A 15,218-nucleotide genomic window follows, 5' to 3' on the forward strand; every position below is an offset into this window, starting at 1 on the left:
CATTGGACACATGTGTAAAACTCTGAGATCCAAACAGATAAAATCGGAAATCGACGGCACAAAGGTCAGCATCACAACAGGAAGCAATACTACGTTAAGTTCATAGTCTTTTAGATTAAATGTTTAAATTAAGGACAAGAAGCTATTTTCTTGGTTATATTCAGGAAAGAGAAATTAATGTGTTATATTCAGGAAAAAGAAATTAATGTGGAACTTGTTACAATTTTGTTTTTAATTGAAATTACCGATTACTTTTCAATTTGTTTAAAGTCTAGCCGTAAAACAGTTGTTTTCATTCTCGGCTGTATGGAGCATTGGTCGTATTTCGAGCATAAATTGATAGTTCAATTCAAGACTTAAATCAAAAGAAACTAAACTACTTAAGGGTTATTTTAAATTTAAAAAAAAAGAGCAAAATTTAACAGACGACTTCACTGTCCCGCTTATTTCATTCTATCGATACTTACATCTAAAACAATAAAAAAAATGGCAGTGGGGTAATTAATAAGTACAGATATTTTGTAATTATTTTTTTTTGCCATTACTTGAATAAGGATTGTTTCATTTATTCATGATTCATTTAGTCTTTAACTTGATTATCAGTGTGAAAGTTTGACTGGCACTCGCTAGATTTATGACTGGCCCCCTATGGTTCTGGGACGATCTGTGTATGAAAAGAATTGGAACCACTGCCTTACCCTTGCATGATCGTAAGAGGCGACTAATAGGGTCTTAACACTTGGTTTTGCTATAACTCTGTGATTCCAGCAGGTATGCAAATTTCGATTCCATACCTCATGTTTTCATTTCGATGTAAATGAAATATGAAATCAAAATTTGTAGTCCTGTTTGGCGCCATATAACCTATACTGTAATGGTGCGCCGTAAAACCCAAATAAATAAATAAATAGATCTATAACTGTATCTTTAATTTCCGCACAGTTGAAGGAAATGATGGCTATAATCATTTTGTTTTATAGGTTTTACTTATGCTAGAATAATTCTAGTGCAATAAGTTTATTTTCAACACAAAGCAATGTTGCAGAACTCTAATGTCTCACGTTAGAATGTAATAATTTTACTGCGCTTTAATACATATATACGACATATATACTACATGTATAATTCATTTTGCAGTATTTCTTGAGTATTAACTTCATCAGTAGTTTAATACTAAGTCTGTCTCAATAGACTGGTTTACATCGTTTGAACTCAAATTGTAAAAATATACACCAGTTGGTTCGAACAAAAATATCTAGAGGAAGCCTTTTTATTTCATAACTATTATGATTATCATTATTATTACTTTTTTATTTCATTATTATTATTATTATTATTATTATTATTATTGATGAAACACACGTCTTGGAAAAACAAGATGTTTTGCATTTCCTCATGGGCGGTGATGCGTTTCTATTTTAATGTCATTATAGGCACTGAACGTTACTAAATCATAAAAAAGAAATTTCCTGCTTTTGGTTGAGAGATGCAATTCATTGAAAAAAAAAATTAAAAAATAACTTGTAGATATTTTTAAAATTGTTCTGAAAATTTAGGTTTTTATAACTAAATTTCTTAATTTTGTTAAAGCAAAAATATAAATTTTAGCCGATGTAACCCAGTTGATGGGGCGATGGACAGACGGTTAAATTTTATACCTAAATTTGGATCTTTACATTACTGTCTAATGTTTAATTTTGATGAAATAAACTTATCAAGCAAATGTGCTTTTAGTAATAATATCAGTGACTTGAACTTTTTTCCAAACTGTTGCAGATTTTATTTATTTATTTGGGTTTTACGGCGCACCATCACAGTATAGGTTATATGGCGCCAAACAGGACTGCAAATTTAGGTTCCACATCTCATTTACATCGAAATAAAAACAGAAGATGGAAAAAAAAAAGCTGCAGATTTTAGCGGAAAAACCCTTTTTTGACAGTAAAAATTTGGGGTTTTATATAACTGAAGCTGACAACTGTTAAAAAAAAATATAACAATTTTTTTAAATTCAAACGTAAGTCAGAAAGAAAAGGGTTTGTTTATTGTATTAAAACAACCTCACGTATTATTTTTTTTTGAACGATATTGCTAATTAAAAACCACAAAATTTAGCTTTAAATTTGTTCCTGTAAACTGGGATTTAATGCAATTCTATAATGTTTGGCTATATTAAAAATGAAAAATCATCTTGGCTTTTTTAAAAAAGAGAAAACACAACGACTACATTTTTTTTTTTCTGTGACAAAACTAATCGATTTTTTTGAAACTAAATAAAACCAATTTATGATAACGAAAAGTAACAAGCAAAAGCATGAAATAACTTCTGTTTATTGTTTTAAATAGGGATTAGCAACATTGAGAGAATTCTATAAAAATATTATAAACTTCACACAAACAATGCCAAAGAACTAAAAAATGCGAAGGAAAGCATGCAGAAAAGCATAGGCAGTATCATTATAAAAGCCTATTTCTGGCAAATACATGAAAAAATCGAAAAAGAATTTTTGAAACAAATTTTAAGGCCGCAACCCTTCCCACAAATTACAGACAAAACTTCGGCTTAAAGTTAAATTTTTAAAAAAAAGCCCCAAACATAGAAAATATTAATCTTAAAACAGATACAAATTTTGATTCAAGGGCAAGGAGTTTACCGCCGTGAAAAAATGATTTTAGGAATCAACAGAAGACAAAAACATTTAAACGGAAATTCTTGTAAAAAGTCAAGGGTCCGAAGAATATTTGCAAGAAAAATTTTTAAAGAAAGGCGATTTCGTTATTGAGTAAAAGGTTTTTGCAAAAAATTCGTTTCGAAAATTTACAGAAAAACGCTGAAATGTATACAAAAAAAAACGACTGTCGTATTGTTTGAATTCTGGAAAGGAGAAAAATACGTATTGATGCTACCCTTTTATAAAAAAATATTCTCGCTTGAAAAATCATGTTCGACATCCCAAATCTAAAAATTGTTCCGTCCTTAAAAAAAATCAACCATGATAAAAACCGAGGATTGAATTTTGCAAACAAAGTAAAAAGAAGGCGAGAACTGTTTTGGAATTTTTTTTACTTTTAACCCAAAAAGGGTTATTTGATCACACAAAAAACGCCCCGGGGGTACGAGGATTTTTTCATATTTTAAAAAAATCTAAAGGGCCATTTAAACCCCGAAAGGTAAGGGAAACCAGGAGCGGTATTTTTAGCTTATGTTTAAAATATCGAAGGGGTTTCCAACCACCTTATATCCGAAACAAAAATTAAAGAACAACCGAACGTAAAATATGATAATGAACGCAAGATTTCTTATAAAAACCCGCCCAAAAATCCTGACAATATTGATAAAAATCCCAATTATGTTTGCCCTGGCAAAAAGGTTTAAAAAAAATTTTCAACACACTTAAACCACAAAGCAGGGACTGTCAGAAGAAACAGAGCAAGGCATGCGCGAAGAGAAAAAAAAGGCCCGTCAAAAAGAATTAATTTTAGGAAAAAATGAAATAATAATGACAGTAATTTTATTACTTTTATACAGTATTAATCTTCATTTTTTAAAAAATAAATTACGAGGGGCGTTCAGTAAAAAATGTTACCCGTGTGAAACCAACTGCTGTTTTATTTTTGAACAAATTTATTGGGAACAAAAAGTAAAAAACGAATAAAAAAAATCGGTACACAAATAAAGAAAAAATCATTTGAGTAGAGTACTCGGGTTTATTCCCCATAGTAAAAATAACTATAATTTAAATTTTTTTCCGGGGCCCGGGGTCTAAAAAAAGAGTAACTTGAAAATCACAAAGTTATATATTTTTTCTACGAGATACAGCAAACGTGATGAGTCGGGTTTTTTTTTTAACTAATCTTCTTTTTTTCTTTTTTGCAAAACAGCTAAAATTTCATTACTCGGGGTTGTTCCATCGGGAAGAGTCCGAAGTGATTAATCAAAGTTAAAACAAAGATTTTTTCGCACTTACGAATTAAAAAATTGGTATACCCTTAAAAATACAAGATTTTTTTTTTCAACGATGAACCCGCCCCTGCAAAAATTGAAGAGGCTTACGTACTAAACTTTGTCTTTTTTCGATAAAAATATACAAAACCCCATTTAATAGTGATCAATATGTTTTTTTTTGGGTTTTTAAAAATGATTATGTAAATCGATGATTTTTTCAACTTTTTAAACTGAAAACTGAACTGCGTTATATTTTAAAAATTTAAAATATCAAGAAAACATATTACAGTCCAACATTTTGGACATAAAATAATCCAGTATACCAGAGTACCCCTCACTCAAAGTTTTAACTTTTACTTTAACCCCGATTTTATCACTCTTGGGTTTTTTTTTCAAAAAATTTTACTAAATAATTTTCCGAAATTCGCTTTTTAAAAAAAGGTAAAGGAATTCTTTTTTGATACGGGGCTTTCTAAAACCATGAATCTTGGGTCACAAAAACATGTTCCAATAATATTTATAAAAAATTACAAACCGAAGAGAATGGTAGGCTTAGATAGCAAATAAATATTCAAAACCAAAAAAATAATTTATTTTTAATGTTTTTATTGTTTAAAACTTTTTTCAGAATGAAAAGAATTACCAAAGCGGGGACTTGGTACATTACCAATAATGCCCCTTCAAAAATAAGTCAGAACTGATTGACCACTCGAAACAAAATTGCCACGTTTAGACAAATATCAAAAAATTTCAATTAAAAATCGAACAATTGAAAAAAAATTGCCCTTTATATCTTAATCCCCAGTACTTGAAATTGTGCTAAAGTCGGGAAAGATGTAAACAGCATTCAAATTTTTTGGAAATACCATTAAATATTTAAGCAACTTTGTGGAAAGTAATGGCTTGATGCTTGCCATAAAACATTTTGTTAAACAAAAATTCAAAAAGGCTATAGTAATACTCTACAAAAAAGAGTAAAACGAAAAGAGGTACAGCGTATTAACGTAAAAACCTTGTAAACCGTAAGCTAAACGCTTTTTACAATAAAAAGGTAATTTACTTCATCCCTAAGACAATTGTAAATTGTGATTAACCACCCAAAAAGAAAAGCCAGCTTAGAAATATACAGAAAAGTTAAATTATTAATCGATACAATGAAAACAACTACTGGGGAAAAATTTTTCTTTATTCTCATCCGAGAAATTGTGCTCAAGTGTAGAAGATGTAACAAATTTTCAACAAAAGACCAGAAATATTTTAAGCTCCCAACACTTTTGAAAATAATTAGTTTATTTCCTAGTTAACCATTCCATAATAAAATAGCCTTTCTCAGAAAAATATCAACTACAGGGAAAATTTACTGAAAATAACACATTATGACGAATTTTAAAGAAAAGGCTCTGAGTAGAAATGATCCACTCAAGCCCCTAAACGGAAATTTTTTTTTTTTTTTGAATAAAAACATCAAAAATATTTTTTTTCCAACCGCGTTAGGGGTTAGAACTTTTTATATCAACATTAACACAAGGGGATTTTCACATAATCGTTTTGCATGTACAAGCTTTGATTTTTAAAAAAAAAATATAAAGAAATAAAAGGAAAAGTATCAACATTCACTAAGGTATTTTCACATTATCTGTTTTGTCAAGCTAACTTTGATTTAAAAAAAAAAATATAAAAGTTAGTTTGGGGACAGTATCATATTTTAAAACTTAAATTTTTTATGTAAACTGCTATTCTGTAATCCTACTTAACTTTTAAAATGTCAGTATTTAATAAAACATTTAAATTCATTATGTTAAAAGTATGAAAAAATGTTCATTTTTTTGGGAAAAATTTCAAAAGCATATACAATATAGGATCTACATGACATTTACTTTTTTTTCATCATAAAAAGAAAAAGTTCCCCAAATTTTTTTTCCCCGCTAAAGGGGCCGTGTTTTTTGGGTTTTTTATGCGTGTTTTTCTTTTTCACACATAACATTATGTACTTTTAAAAGCGGTTAACTATAGCAGGGAATGGTATAGGAAACAAATTAAAAAAAAATTTTTGTATAGCGAGTAACATCTTGCGGGGGCCTTTTTAACGAATATATAACATACTTCTGATTTTTTCACATAAATGCACGTTTAAAATACATGTATTTGCGAACCATGCTTTCAATAACTTTACTTTTAAATCAAAGGGGGAAAGGCACGGTGGTGCGTAATTTCATGTATAGTTTATGAAACCAAATACTTCTGTAAGTACTACAGTAAGTTACAGTGTGAATTAAACAAAATTGTTTTTACACATATTTTCTTTTTCAACTGTATATTATTTTTTTTCACTTTCGTATGTTTTTGTTCTTTGTCTTTATTGACTTGCTTTTTTCTGCTGTATATTTAATTTTTTTTACTTTTCGTAATGTTTTTTTTGTACTTCATTTTTGTACTTTGTATTTTTCCAGTTTCAGTTTTAAAAGGATAAATTCTATTACGGGCAATTCAAACACCAAAAAAAAACAATAAATTAACACACTACACCACGCCTTTTACAGAATTCATGTATTTCTTTTTTGATTTACAATTATTATGTTGTTTTTTTTTTTACTTAATTTTTGTACTTTGTATTTTGCCACTTCATGTTTTAAAGTGGGATAAGTTTTTTTACGGGCAATTCATTTCATTCCCAAAAAAAGCAAAATATTTTAAAACACTTACAAATTTTCCTTTTAAAATTCATGTTAAAACACGTGTTATTCCTTTGTGTAAAAAGGTCGAAAGGGTCCTTTTGCAGTCGGGCTATTTTTTGTTTAAATATTTTTAAAAATACTTTTAAAAATTCGGAAAGTGTCAAACAATTATCTAATGTGTTTCCTACTACTGTTTTACAGGTCACAGGTCAGGGACACACGAGAAAGTTGTTTTTTTTGCTCACCTGTCACGAAGTGACAAGGTGACAAAAGTGACCGCTTGATGTCCGTCTGCTCCCCTACGTCGTCCTCAAAAATTTGTAAAAAACTTCTTATGAAAACACGGGGGAGAATTACACCAAAATTCCAAAATGACCTTGGATACCCCCTTTCAAAATTGTTCAAAGAATTTAATTCCATGCAGAACTCGGTTGCCGTGGGAAACGAAAGGAAAAAAATTTTAAAAATTTTTCCAAAACCACAGGGCCCCGGGCTTTGATATCTGGGGTGTAGCACATCTGTGGGCCTCTACCAAAATTGTTCAATTATCCCCTAGGGTCAAATAGGCCCCGCCCCCGGGGGGCACAGGTTTTTTATAGTTTATTAGGGAAAACTTTGAAAATCTTCTATCAAAACCCCACTATTGTGACCCTTTATGTCCTCGTACTTCGTCCGTCAACAATTTGTAAAAAATCTTCTTTTTGAAAACCCTGGGGAAATACACCCCAAAATTCACAGAAAGACCTTTGGGTGACCCCCTTTCAAAATTGTTCAAAGAACTGAATTCCCTGTAAACTCGGTTGCCGTGAAAACGAAAGGGAAAAAATTTTAAAAAAAATTCTTGTCCAAAACCACAGGGCCTAGGGCTTTTATACGGTTGTACATCATTTTGGGTCCTCTACCAAAAAATTTTTTCAAATTATTCCCCTAGGGCAAAAATGGCTCCGCCCCGGGGGCACATGGTTTTTAAGACTTAAATAGGGGAAACTTTTAAAAACTTTTTATACAAAACCACATGCCAGGGGTTTGGTTTTTGCATCATCTATGGTCCTCTACCACGATTTTCAAATTGTACCCCCAGGGTCAAAAATGGCCCCGCCCCCCGGGGGGCCCAAGTTTACATATACTTTATAGGAAAAAGCAAAAGGGGGGGGGGCCCCCAGGGTCAAATATGGCCCCCCCCCAGGGGTCCCAAGTTTTACATAACTTTTTAGGAAAAAAAAAATTTTAAAAAACTTCTTTTTAAAACCACAACACTTTAACCTTTTTATTTGGGTTTTTTTAGCTTTTCTTAGGTTTTCAACCCAAAATTGTTTCAAATTTTACCCCTTGGGGGAAAAAAGGCCCGCCCTGGGGGGCCCCAAAATTTTATAAACTTATAAAAAGGAAAAAGCTTTAAAAATCTCTTGTCTGAAAACCCTAAAAGACTTTTGATGTTTTTTGGGATAGCATTGTCTAGTAGTCCTCCTCCAAAATTGTTAAAATTTTGCCCCCGGATTAGAGGGGGCCCCCTCTTGGGCACTTAGTTATTTTTTGGGGTTTTAAAAGAAAAAAACTTTAAAAATCATCTGATCCTATTTCCAAGACCTTGACTTTCTGGTATATTTCTTGTTTTTTTTTTTAAAATACAGCCTTGACATTTTGAAACATACACAGTTTTTCGCATAAAAACGTAAAACTGAATTTTTATTTACCATAATAGACCTACTGACTTTCTTATATTTTACCATCAGTTTGATATTTGAAACTGTAGCTCATATACTCAGGTGAGCGATCCAGGCATATAACCCTTTGTTTATGGAAAAGCAAAAACCAATCCTAGACTTCTGCGCCAGGGTTCTGGGGCTCCCCTCTTTCGCTGGCCTGAGGTTCCCCTCGCAAGTTTTTCAATAATGTTTCCCGCTCTTTTAATTCTGCTAAATACCTGATTTTTTTTTTTTGCTAGGTCTCTAATTCAAAATGGGTTTCTGGAAAATAAAGTGCAAGTAGCCCCTCCGATCCATTTTCTTTTCCCTTTTCTTAGTGAGAGGAACACCTGGCGTTCCCCAAAATCCGATTTCTGTTTGGGTTTGGCCGCCATACCTCTTATCCTTGCAGGGGTCTGTGATGAATGACCGGTTTTTTCGTCGTTGTTTTAGTTGTGCGCCATGTCTTCACCTCGTACAATAGCACATACTTCACATCCTTATCTGTAGTGGAGGAGGAAGCTGACCTGTGCGTTCCCAGAAGTCCTGATTGCTGATTCGGTCTGGCCACCATACCCTCATTATCCTGCGCAGGTGTCTGTTGATGAATGACTGGATGTGTCTGTCTGTTGTTTTAGTTGTGCGCCATGTCTCCGACTCGTACAATAGCACATACTTAACATTTGAATTAAAGATTCAAAGCTTGGTCTTAGTAGCTATTTCTGCTGACCTCCACACCTGTTGAGGAGGCTGAAAGTTGTCCTTGCTTTGGCTATCTTGCCTTGATGTCTTCTTGGGCTCCCGCCTGTATCATTGACGTTGCTTCCTGAATAAGTAAAGATCCCACTTCTTCTATCTCTCCCTTTGCCAATCTTATGCTGTTGTCACTTTTGGCATTTATCCTCATAACTGTGGTCTTCTCCTTGTTTATTCCCAGTCCTACCTTTGATGCATTAGCTTCTTAAGTTGAAGTCTTGTCTTGCATCTGTTGTTGGGTGTGTGATGGGACAGCGAGGTTATCCGCAAAATCTAGATCCTCTAGACTAGTGCCACAGAGCCCACTGAATACCATTTCTCTTGTCTTTTGTTGATTCCTTCATTATCCAGTCAATGGCCAATAGAAACAGAAAAGGAGAAAGAAGACATCCTTGTCTAACTCCTGTCGTCTTGATGCTGAATTTTTCCGTGGTGGTCCTTCCATGCAGAACTTGCCATTCCTTCATAAGTGTTCCGTATGATGATAATGTACTTCCCTGGGATCCCATAGTGCTCCATCAATATCCATAGTGACTGTTTGTCTACACTGTCAAACGCCTTCTCAAAGTCTATAAAGTTGACATATAATGAGCTATTCCATTCCAGTGACTGCTCTATGATGATCCTCAGAGTGGCAATCTTGATCAGTGCAAGACCTCTCTTTCCTAAAACTTGCCTGCTCATCTATAAGAAGGCTATCAACAGTTTTCATTCTATCAAGTAGAATTCTGTTAAATACCTTCCCCGGGACAGATAGTAGCATTATCCCTCTGTAGTTCTTGCACTCACTCAGGTCTCCCTTCTTTGGTAACTTAAAAATGTACCCCTCTTCCTTCTAGTCATGCGGTATTTCTTCATCTTTCCACATCAATGACGATAAATTTCACAAAATCATATTTTAAAAAAAAATGTGTCAATGATCAATGTATTAAATACGATTAGAAGCTTCCCATTTATCCATCCGACAGACACTCACATAATTATAAGAATATTAAAGTGAATAAACAAACAGCAGCAAAACGAAATAATAATAATAAAATAACGTCATTATATGTAAAAAAAAAAACTGTAAAAATATAATTATTCTAATGATAATAAAATAACGGACATCATTATATAAAAAAACTGTAATAATATAGCACTGTACTGTAACATGAACAAATGTCGTTTTGTATTATTTTTGAATGTTTGTAATGTACTTGATTCCTTAATTTCAGCAGGTACCTTATTCCAAATATTAACGCTGAAGTACGAGAACGAATATGTAAGATCTTCTGAACTTGGTTCCAATACAGATGTGGCCAGTTTGGTATTCTCTGTATTACCATCTGGAGACACCCAGGTTATTTTGTGAACATCCTTGTGTGTGAATACTGATTCGCCGATGACTAAATTGTTCTCTGCACAAAAATCTGCTAGCATCTGGCCATTCTGGTTCATGGTACCTAATCCGCGTCTTCCCATGACTGCTGTATAACCTTGGTTGTCCTGCCTTATCTTTGCGTTGACCCCCCCCCCCCCCCCCCCCCATAAGAATGACCAGCTCTCTCTCTCATGTCTATCTTTTATCACTGTCTGAAGTCTATCATAAAAATCCTCCTTTACCTTCTCCTCTGCGTCGTTTGTTGGGGCATAACACATGATAGTGGCGAGTGTGATTCTCTTGTTGGATGTCCTGAATTTTGCGTATAAAGGTCTTTGCACAAAGTTCGATTCGAGTAATTACATGAAAAACGCTGAAATGTATACAAAAAATAACGAGCTGTCGTATTGTTTAGAATTCTGGTATTGTGGAGAAAAATACTGTATTGATGCTACCCGTGATTATGAAAAAAATATATCTCGCTTGATAAATCATGTTCGACATCCCAATCTCAAATTGTTCCGTCCTTTAAAAATCAACCATGATGAAAATCCGAGGATTGCAATGTTTGCAAACAAAGATATAAAAGAAGGCGAGGAACTGTTTTGGAATTATTTTTCTACTTTTAACCCTGCAAAGTGTATGTTAGATCACACAAAAAACGCACCCGGGGTACGATGGATATTTTCATATCTTACAAAATCTGGAAAGGTGACCATTTAAACACCGAAAGGTAATGGGGCAACCAGGAGCGGTATCTGTAGCTTATGTTTAAAATATCAGAAGAGGATTTCCAACCACCTTATATCCGTACACAAAATTAAAGATACAACCGAACGTAAAATGATGATAATGAACGCAAGAGTTCTTATGAAAACCTGTCCAAATCCTGACAATATTGATAAAAATACCAATTATGTTTGTCCTCTGTGCAAAAAGGAATTAAAATATTTACTAACACACTTAAACACAAAGCATGGACTGTCAGAAGAAGACAGAGCAAAGGTCATGCGCGAAGAGAGAAAAAGGCGCCGTCAAGAAAGAATTAATTTAGGAAAGAAGTGAAATATATAATGACAGTAATTTTATTACATGTTATACATGTATTAGAGTCGTTTCATATTTTAAAAATAGAATTACGAGGGGCGTTCAGTAAATAATGTTACTCCGTGTGTAGTTCCGTAACTGCTGTTTATTTTTGAACAAATTTATTGGGAACAAAATGTCAAACGAATAAAAAAAATCGGTACATTCAAAGTAAAGATAAAATCATTTGAGTGAGATGTACTCTGGTTTACTTCACCATAGTAAAAATAACTATAACTTAGATTTTTCCTGGGCGTCCAGGGTCTCAGAAAAATAGAGTAACTTGTAAAATCACAAAGTTATATAGTTTTTCTACGAGATACAGCAAACTGTGATGAGTCTGGGTTTGTTTTTAACTAATCATTGCGTTTTTCATTTTGCAAAACAGCTGAAATATCATTACTCGAGGTTGATTCCATCTGGAACGAGTCTCGAGAGTGATTAATCAAAGTTAAACAAAGATTGTTTCGCACTTACGAATTAAGAAATTGGTATGACCTTAAAATACAAGATTTTTTTTTTCAACGATGAACCTCGCGCCTGACAAAATTGAAGAGGCTTACTGTACTCAACTTTGTCATTTTTCGAGTAAAAATATACACACACCATTTAATAGTGATCAATATGTTTATTTTGGTTTTCAAATGATTATGTAAATCTGATGATTTTTTCAACTGTTTAAACTGAAAACTGAACTGCAGTTATAGTTGTAAAATAGTAATATCAAGAAAATGCATATTACAGTCTCAACATTTTGGACATAAAATAATCCAGTATACCAGAGTACACCTCACTCAAATGTTTATAACTTTTACTTTGAATCCACCGATTTGTATCACTCTTGTGGTTTTTGTTTCAAATAAGTTACTCAATAATGTGCCGAAATTCGCATTTTAAAAAAGGTAAAGGGAATTCTTTCTTAGATACGTGGCTTTCTAAAACCATGAATCTTAGGTCACAAAAACATGTTTCGCAATAATATAGTATAAAAAGTTACAAACCGAAGAGAATGGTATGGCTTAGATAGCAAATAAATATTCAAGAACTCAAAAAAATAAGTTTATTTTTAATGTTTTATATTGTTCTGAACTTTTTCAGAATGAAAAGAATTACGCAAGCGGGGACTTGGATACATTACCAATACATGTCCTTCAGCAAATAAGTCAGAACGTGATTGACCACTCGATAACAGAAATTGCCACGCTTAGACAAATATCAAAAAAGTTCAATTATGTAATCGATACAATTGAAAACAAATTGCCTCTTGTATATCTTAATCCCTCAGTACTTGAAATTGTGCTCAAGTCTGGAAGATGTAAACAGCATTCAAATGTGTTGGAAATACCAGTTAAATATTTAAGCAACGTTTGTGGAAAGTATAGTGGCTTGATGCTTGCCATAAAACATTTGTTAAACAAAAATCAAAAAGGCTATAGTAAGTACATTCTACATATAAAGAAGTACAACGAAATAGGATGGTACAGCGTAGTTAACGTAAAAACCTTGTAAACCGTAAGCTGAAACGCTCTTTACAATAAATAAGGTAGATTACTTCATACTAAGACAATTGTGAAATTGTGATTAACCACTCCATAAAAGAAATAGCCATGCTTAGAAATATATCAGAAAAGTTAAATTATGTAATCGATACAATTGAAAACAGACTTACTAGGGAATTTCTTTATTACTCAGTCCGAGAAATTGTGCTCAAGTGTAGAAGATGTATACTATATTCAACGTAAAGACCTAGAAATATTTTAAGCTCCAACACTTTTGACAATAATGTAGTTTATTTCCTAGTTAACCATTCCATAATAGAAATAGCCATGCTCAGAAAAATATCAGACATACATGTGCAAGTTACTGAAAATAACACATTATGTACGAATTTTAAAGAAAAGGCTCTGAGGTAGAAATGATCCACTCAAGTCCCTAAACGGGAAATTTTATTCTTTTTGATGAAAACTATCTAAAATATATTTTGTTTCTCAACCTGCGTTAGGGCTTAGGAACTTTTTTATATCAACAGTTATCACTAAGGTATTTTCACATTAAGTCTGTTTTGTCATGTACTAAGCTTTGATTTTAAAAAAAAGTATAAAAGTATAATTATGGTACAGTATCAACAGGTATCACTAAGGTATTTTCACATTAGTCTGTTTTGTCAAGTACTAAGCTTTGATTTAAAAAAAAAGTATAAAAGTATAGTTATGGTACAGTATCATATTTATAACTTAATTGTATATGTAAACATGCTATTCTGTAATCCTACTTAACTTTAAAATGTCAGTATTTAATAAATTCATTAATATTCTATTATGTTTAAGAAGTATGTAAACATGTTCATTTTTGGAAAAGTTACAAATGCATAGTACATATATAGGTATCTACATGTGATCAGTTTACTTTTACATCATACATGTAAATGTTTCCGCAAATTTTTATTCCCTGCTAAAGGAAGCCGTGTTTAGGTTTTGATGCGTGTTTTTCTTTTTCACACATATACATGTAGTGTACTTGTAACAGCGGTTAACTATAGCAGGGAATGGTATAGGAAACGAAATTAAAAAAATTTATGTATAGCGAGTAACATCTAGCTGGAGGCCTGTTTAACTGAATATAGTAACATACTGTCTGATTTTTGCACATAAATGTCACGTTAACATACATGTATTTGCAGAAGCCATAGCTTACAATAACTTTACTTTTAAACGTCAAAGGGTGAAAGGCACGGCTGGTGTCGTAATTTGCATGTATAGTTTATGAAACCATATACTTCATGTAAGGTACTACATGTAAGTTACATGTGTGAATTAAACAAATTGTTTTTACACATATTTTCTTTTTCAACTGTATATTATTCTTTTTGCACTTACGTATGTTTTTGTTCTTTGTACTTCATTTGTACTTGCTTCTTCTGCTGTATATTAATTCTTTTTACATTTACGTATATGTTGTTTTTTGTACTTCATTTTTGTACTTTGTATTTTGCCAGTTTCATGTTTTAAAGAGGTATAAGTTCTATTACGGGCAATTCATAACTATTCCAAAAATAACAATAATATTAACACACGTACACCTACGCCTTTTACAGAATTCATGTATTATTCTTTTTGCATTTACATATTAATTATGTTGTTTTTTTTTGTACTTAATTTTTGTACTTTGTATTTTGCCAGCTTCATGTTTTAAAGTGGTATAAGTTCTATTACGGGCAATTCATTACTATTCCAAAAATAGCAATAATATTAACACACTTACAAATTTGCCTTTTATAGAATTCATGTGTATACACGTGTTATTCCTTTGTGTAACAAGGTCGAAAGGGTCCTTTTGCAGTCGGTCTATTTTTGTCTAAATATTTTAACAATACTTTTAAAATTCTGGTAAAGTGTCAAACGTAATTATCTAATGTGTTCACTAGCTACTGTGTTATCAGGGTCACAGGTCAGGGACACACGAGAAAGTTGTTTTTAGCTCACCTGTCACGAAGTGACAAGGTGAGCTATTGTGACCGCTTGATGTCCGTCGTGCGTCGTACGTCGTCCGTCAACAATTTGTAAAAAATCTTCTTATTGAAAACTACTGGGCAGAATTACACCAAACTTCACAGAAATGATCCTTGGATGACCCCCTTTCAAAATTGTTCAAAGAATTGAATTCCATGCAGAACTCTGGTTGCCGTGGCAATCGAAAGGAAAAAGTTT

General features: G+C 32.5%; 1 pseudogene; it reads left to right on the plus strand.

Annotated features, from left to right (window-relative positions):
• Positions 1–10,701: 10,701 nt before the first annotated feature.
• LOC128547803 (uncharacterized) lies at positions 10,702–11,490 on the plus strand (annotated as a pseudogene).
• Positions 11,491–15,218: the final 3,728 nt, after the last annotated feature.

Source organism: Mercenaria mercenaria, chromosome 13 (genome assembly GCF_021730395.1).
Source record: "Mercenaria mercenaria strain notata chromosome 13, MADL_Memer_1, whole genome shotgun sequence".
NCBI lineage: Eukaryota > Metazoa > Mollusca > Bivalvia > Venerida > Veneridae > Mercenaria > Mercenaria mercenaria.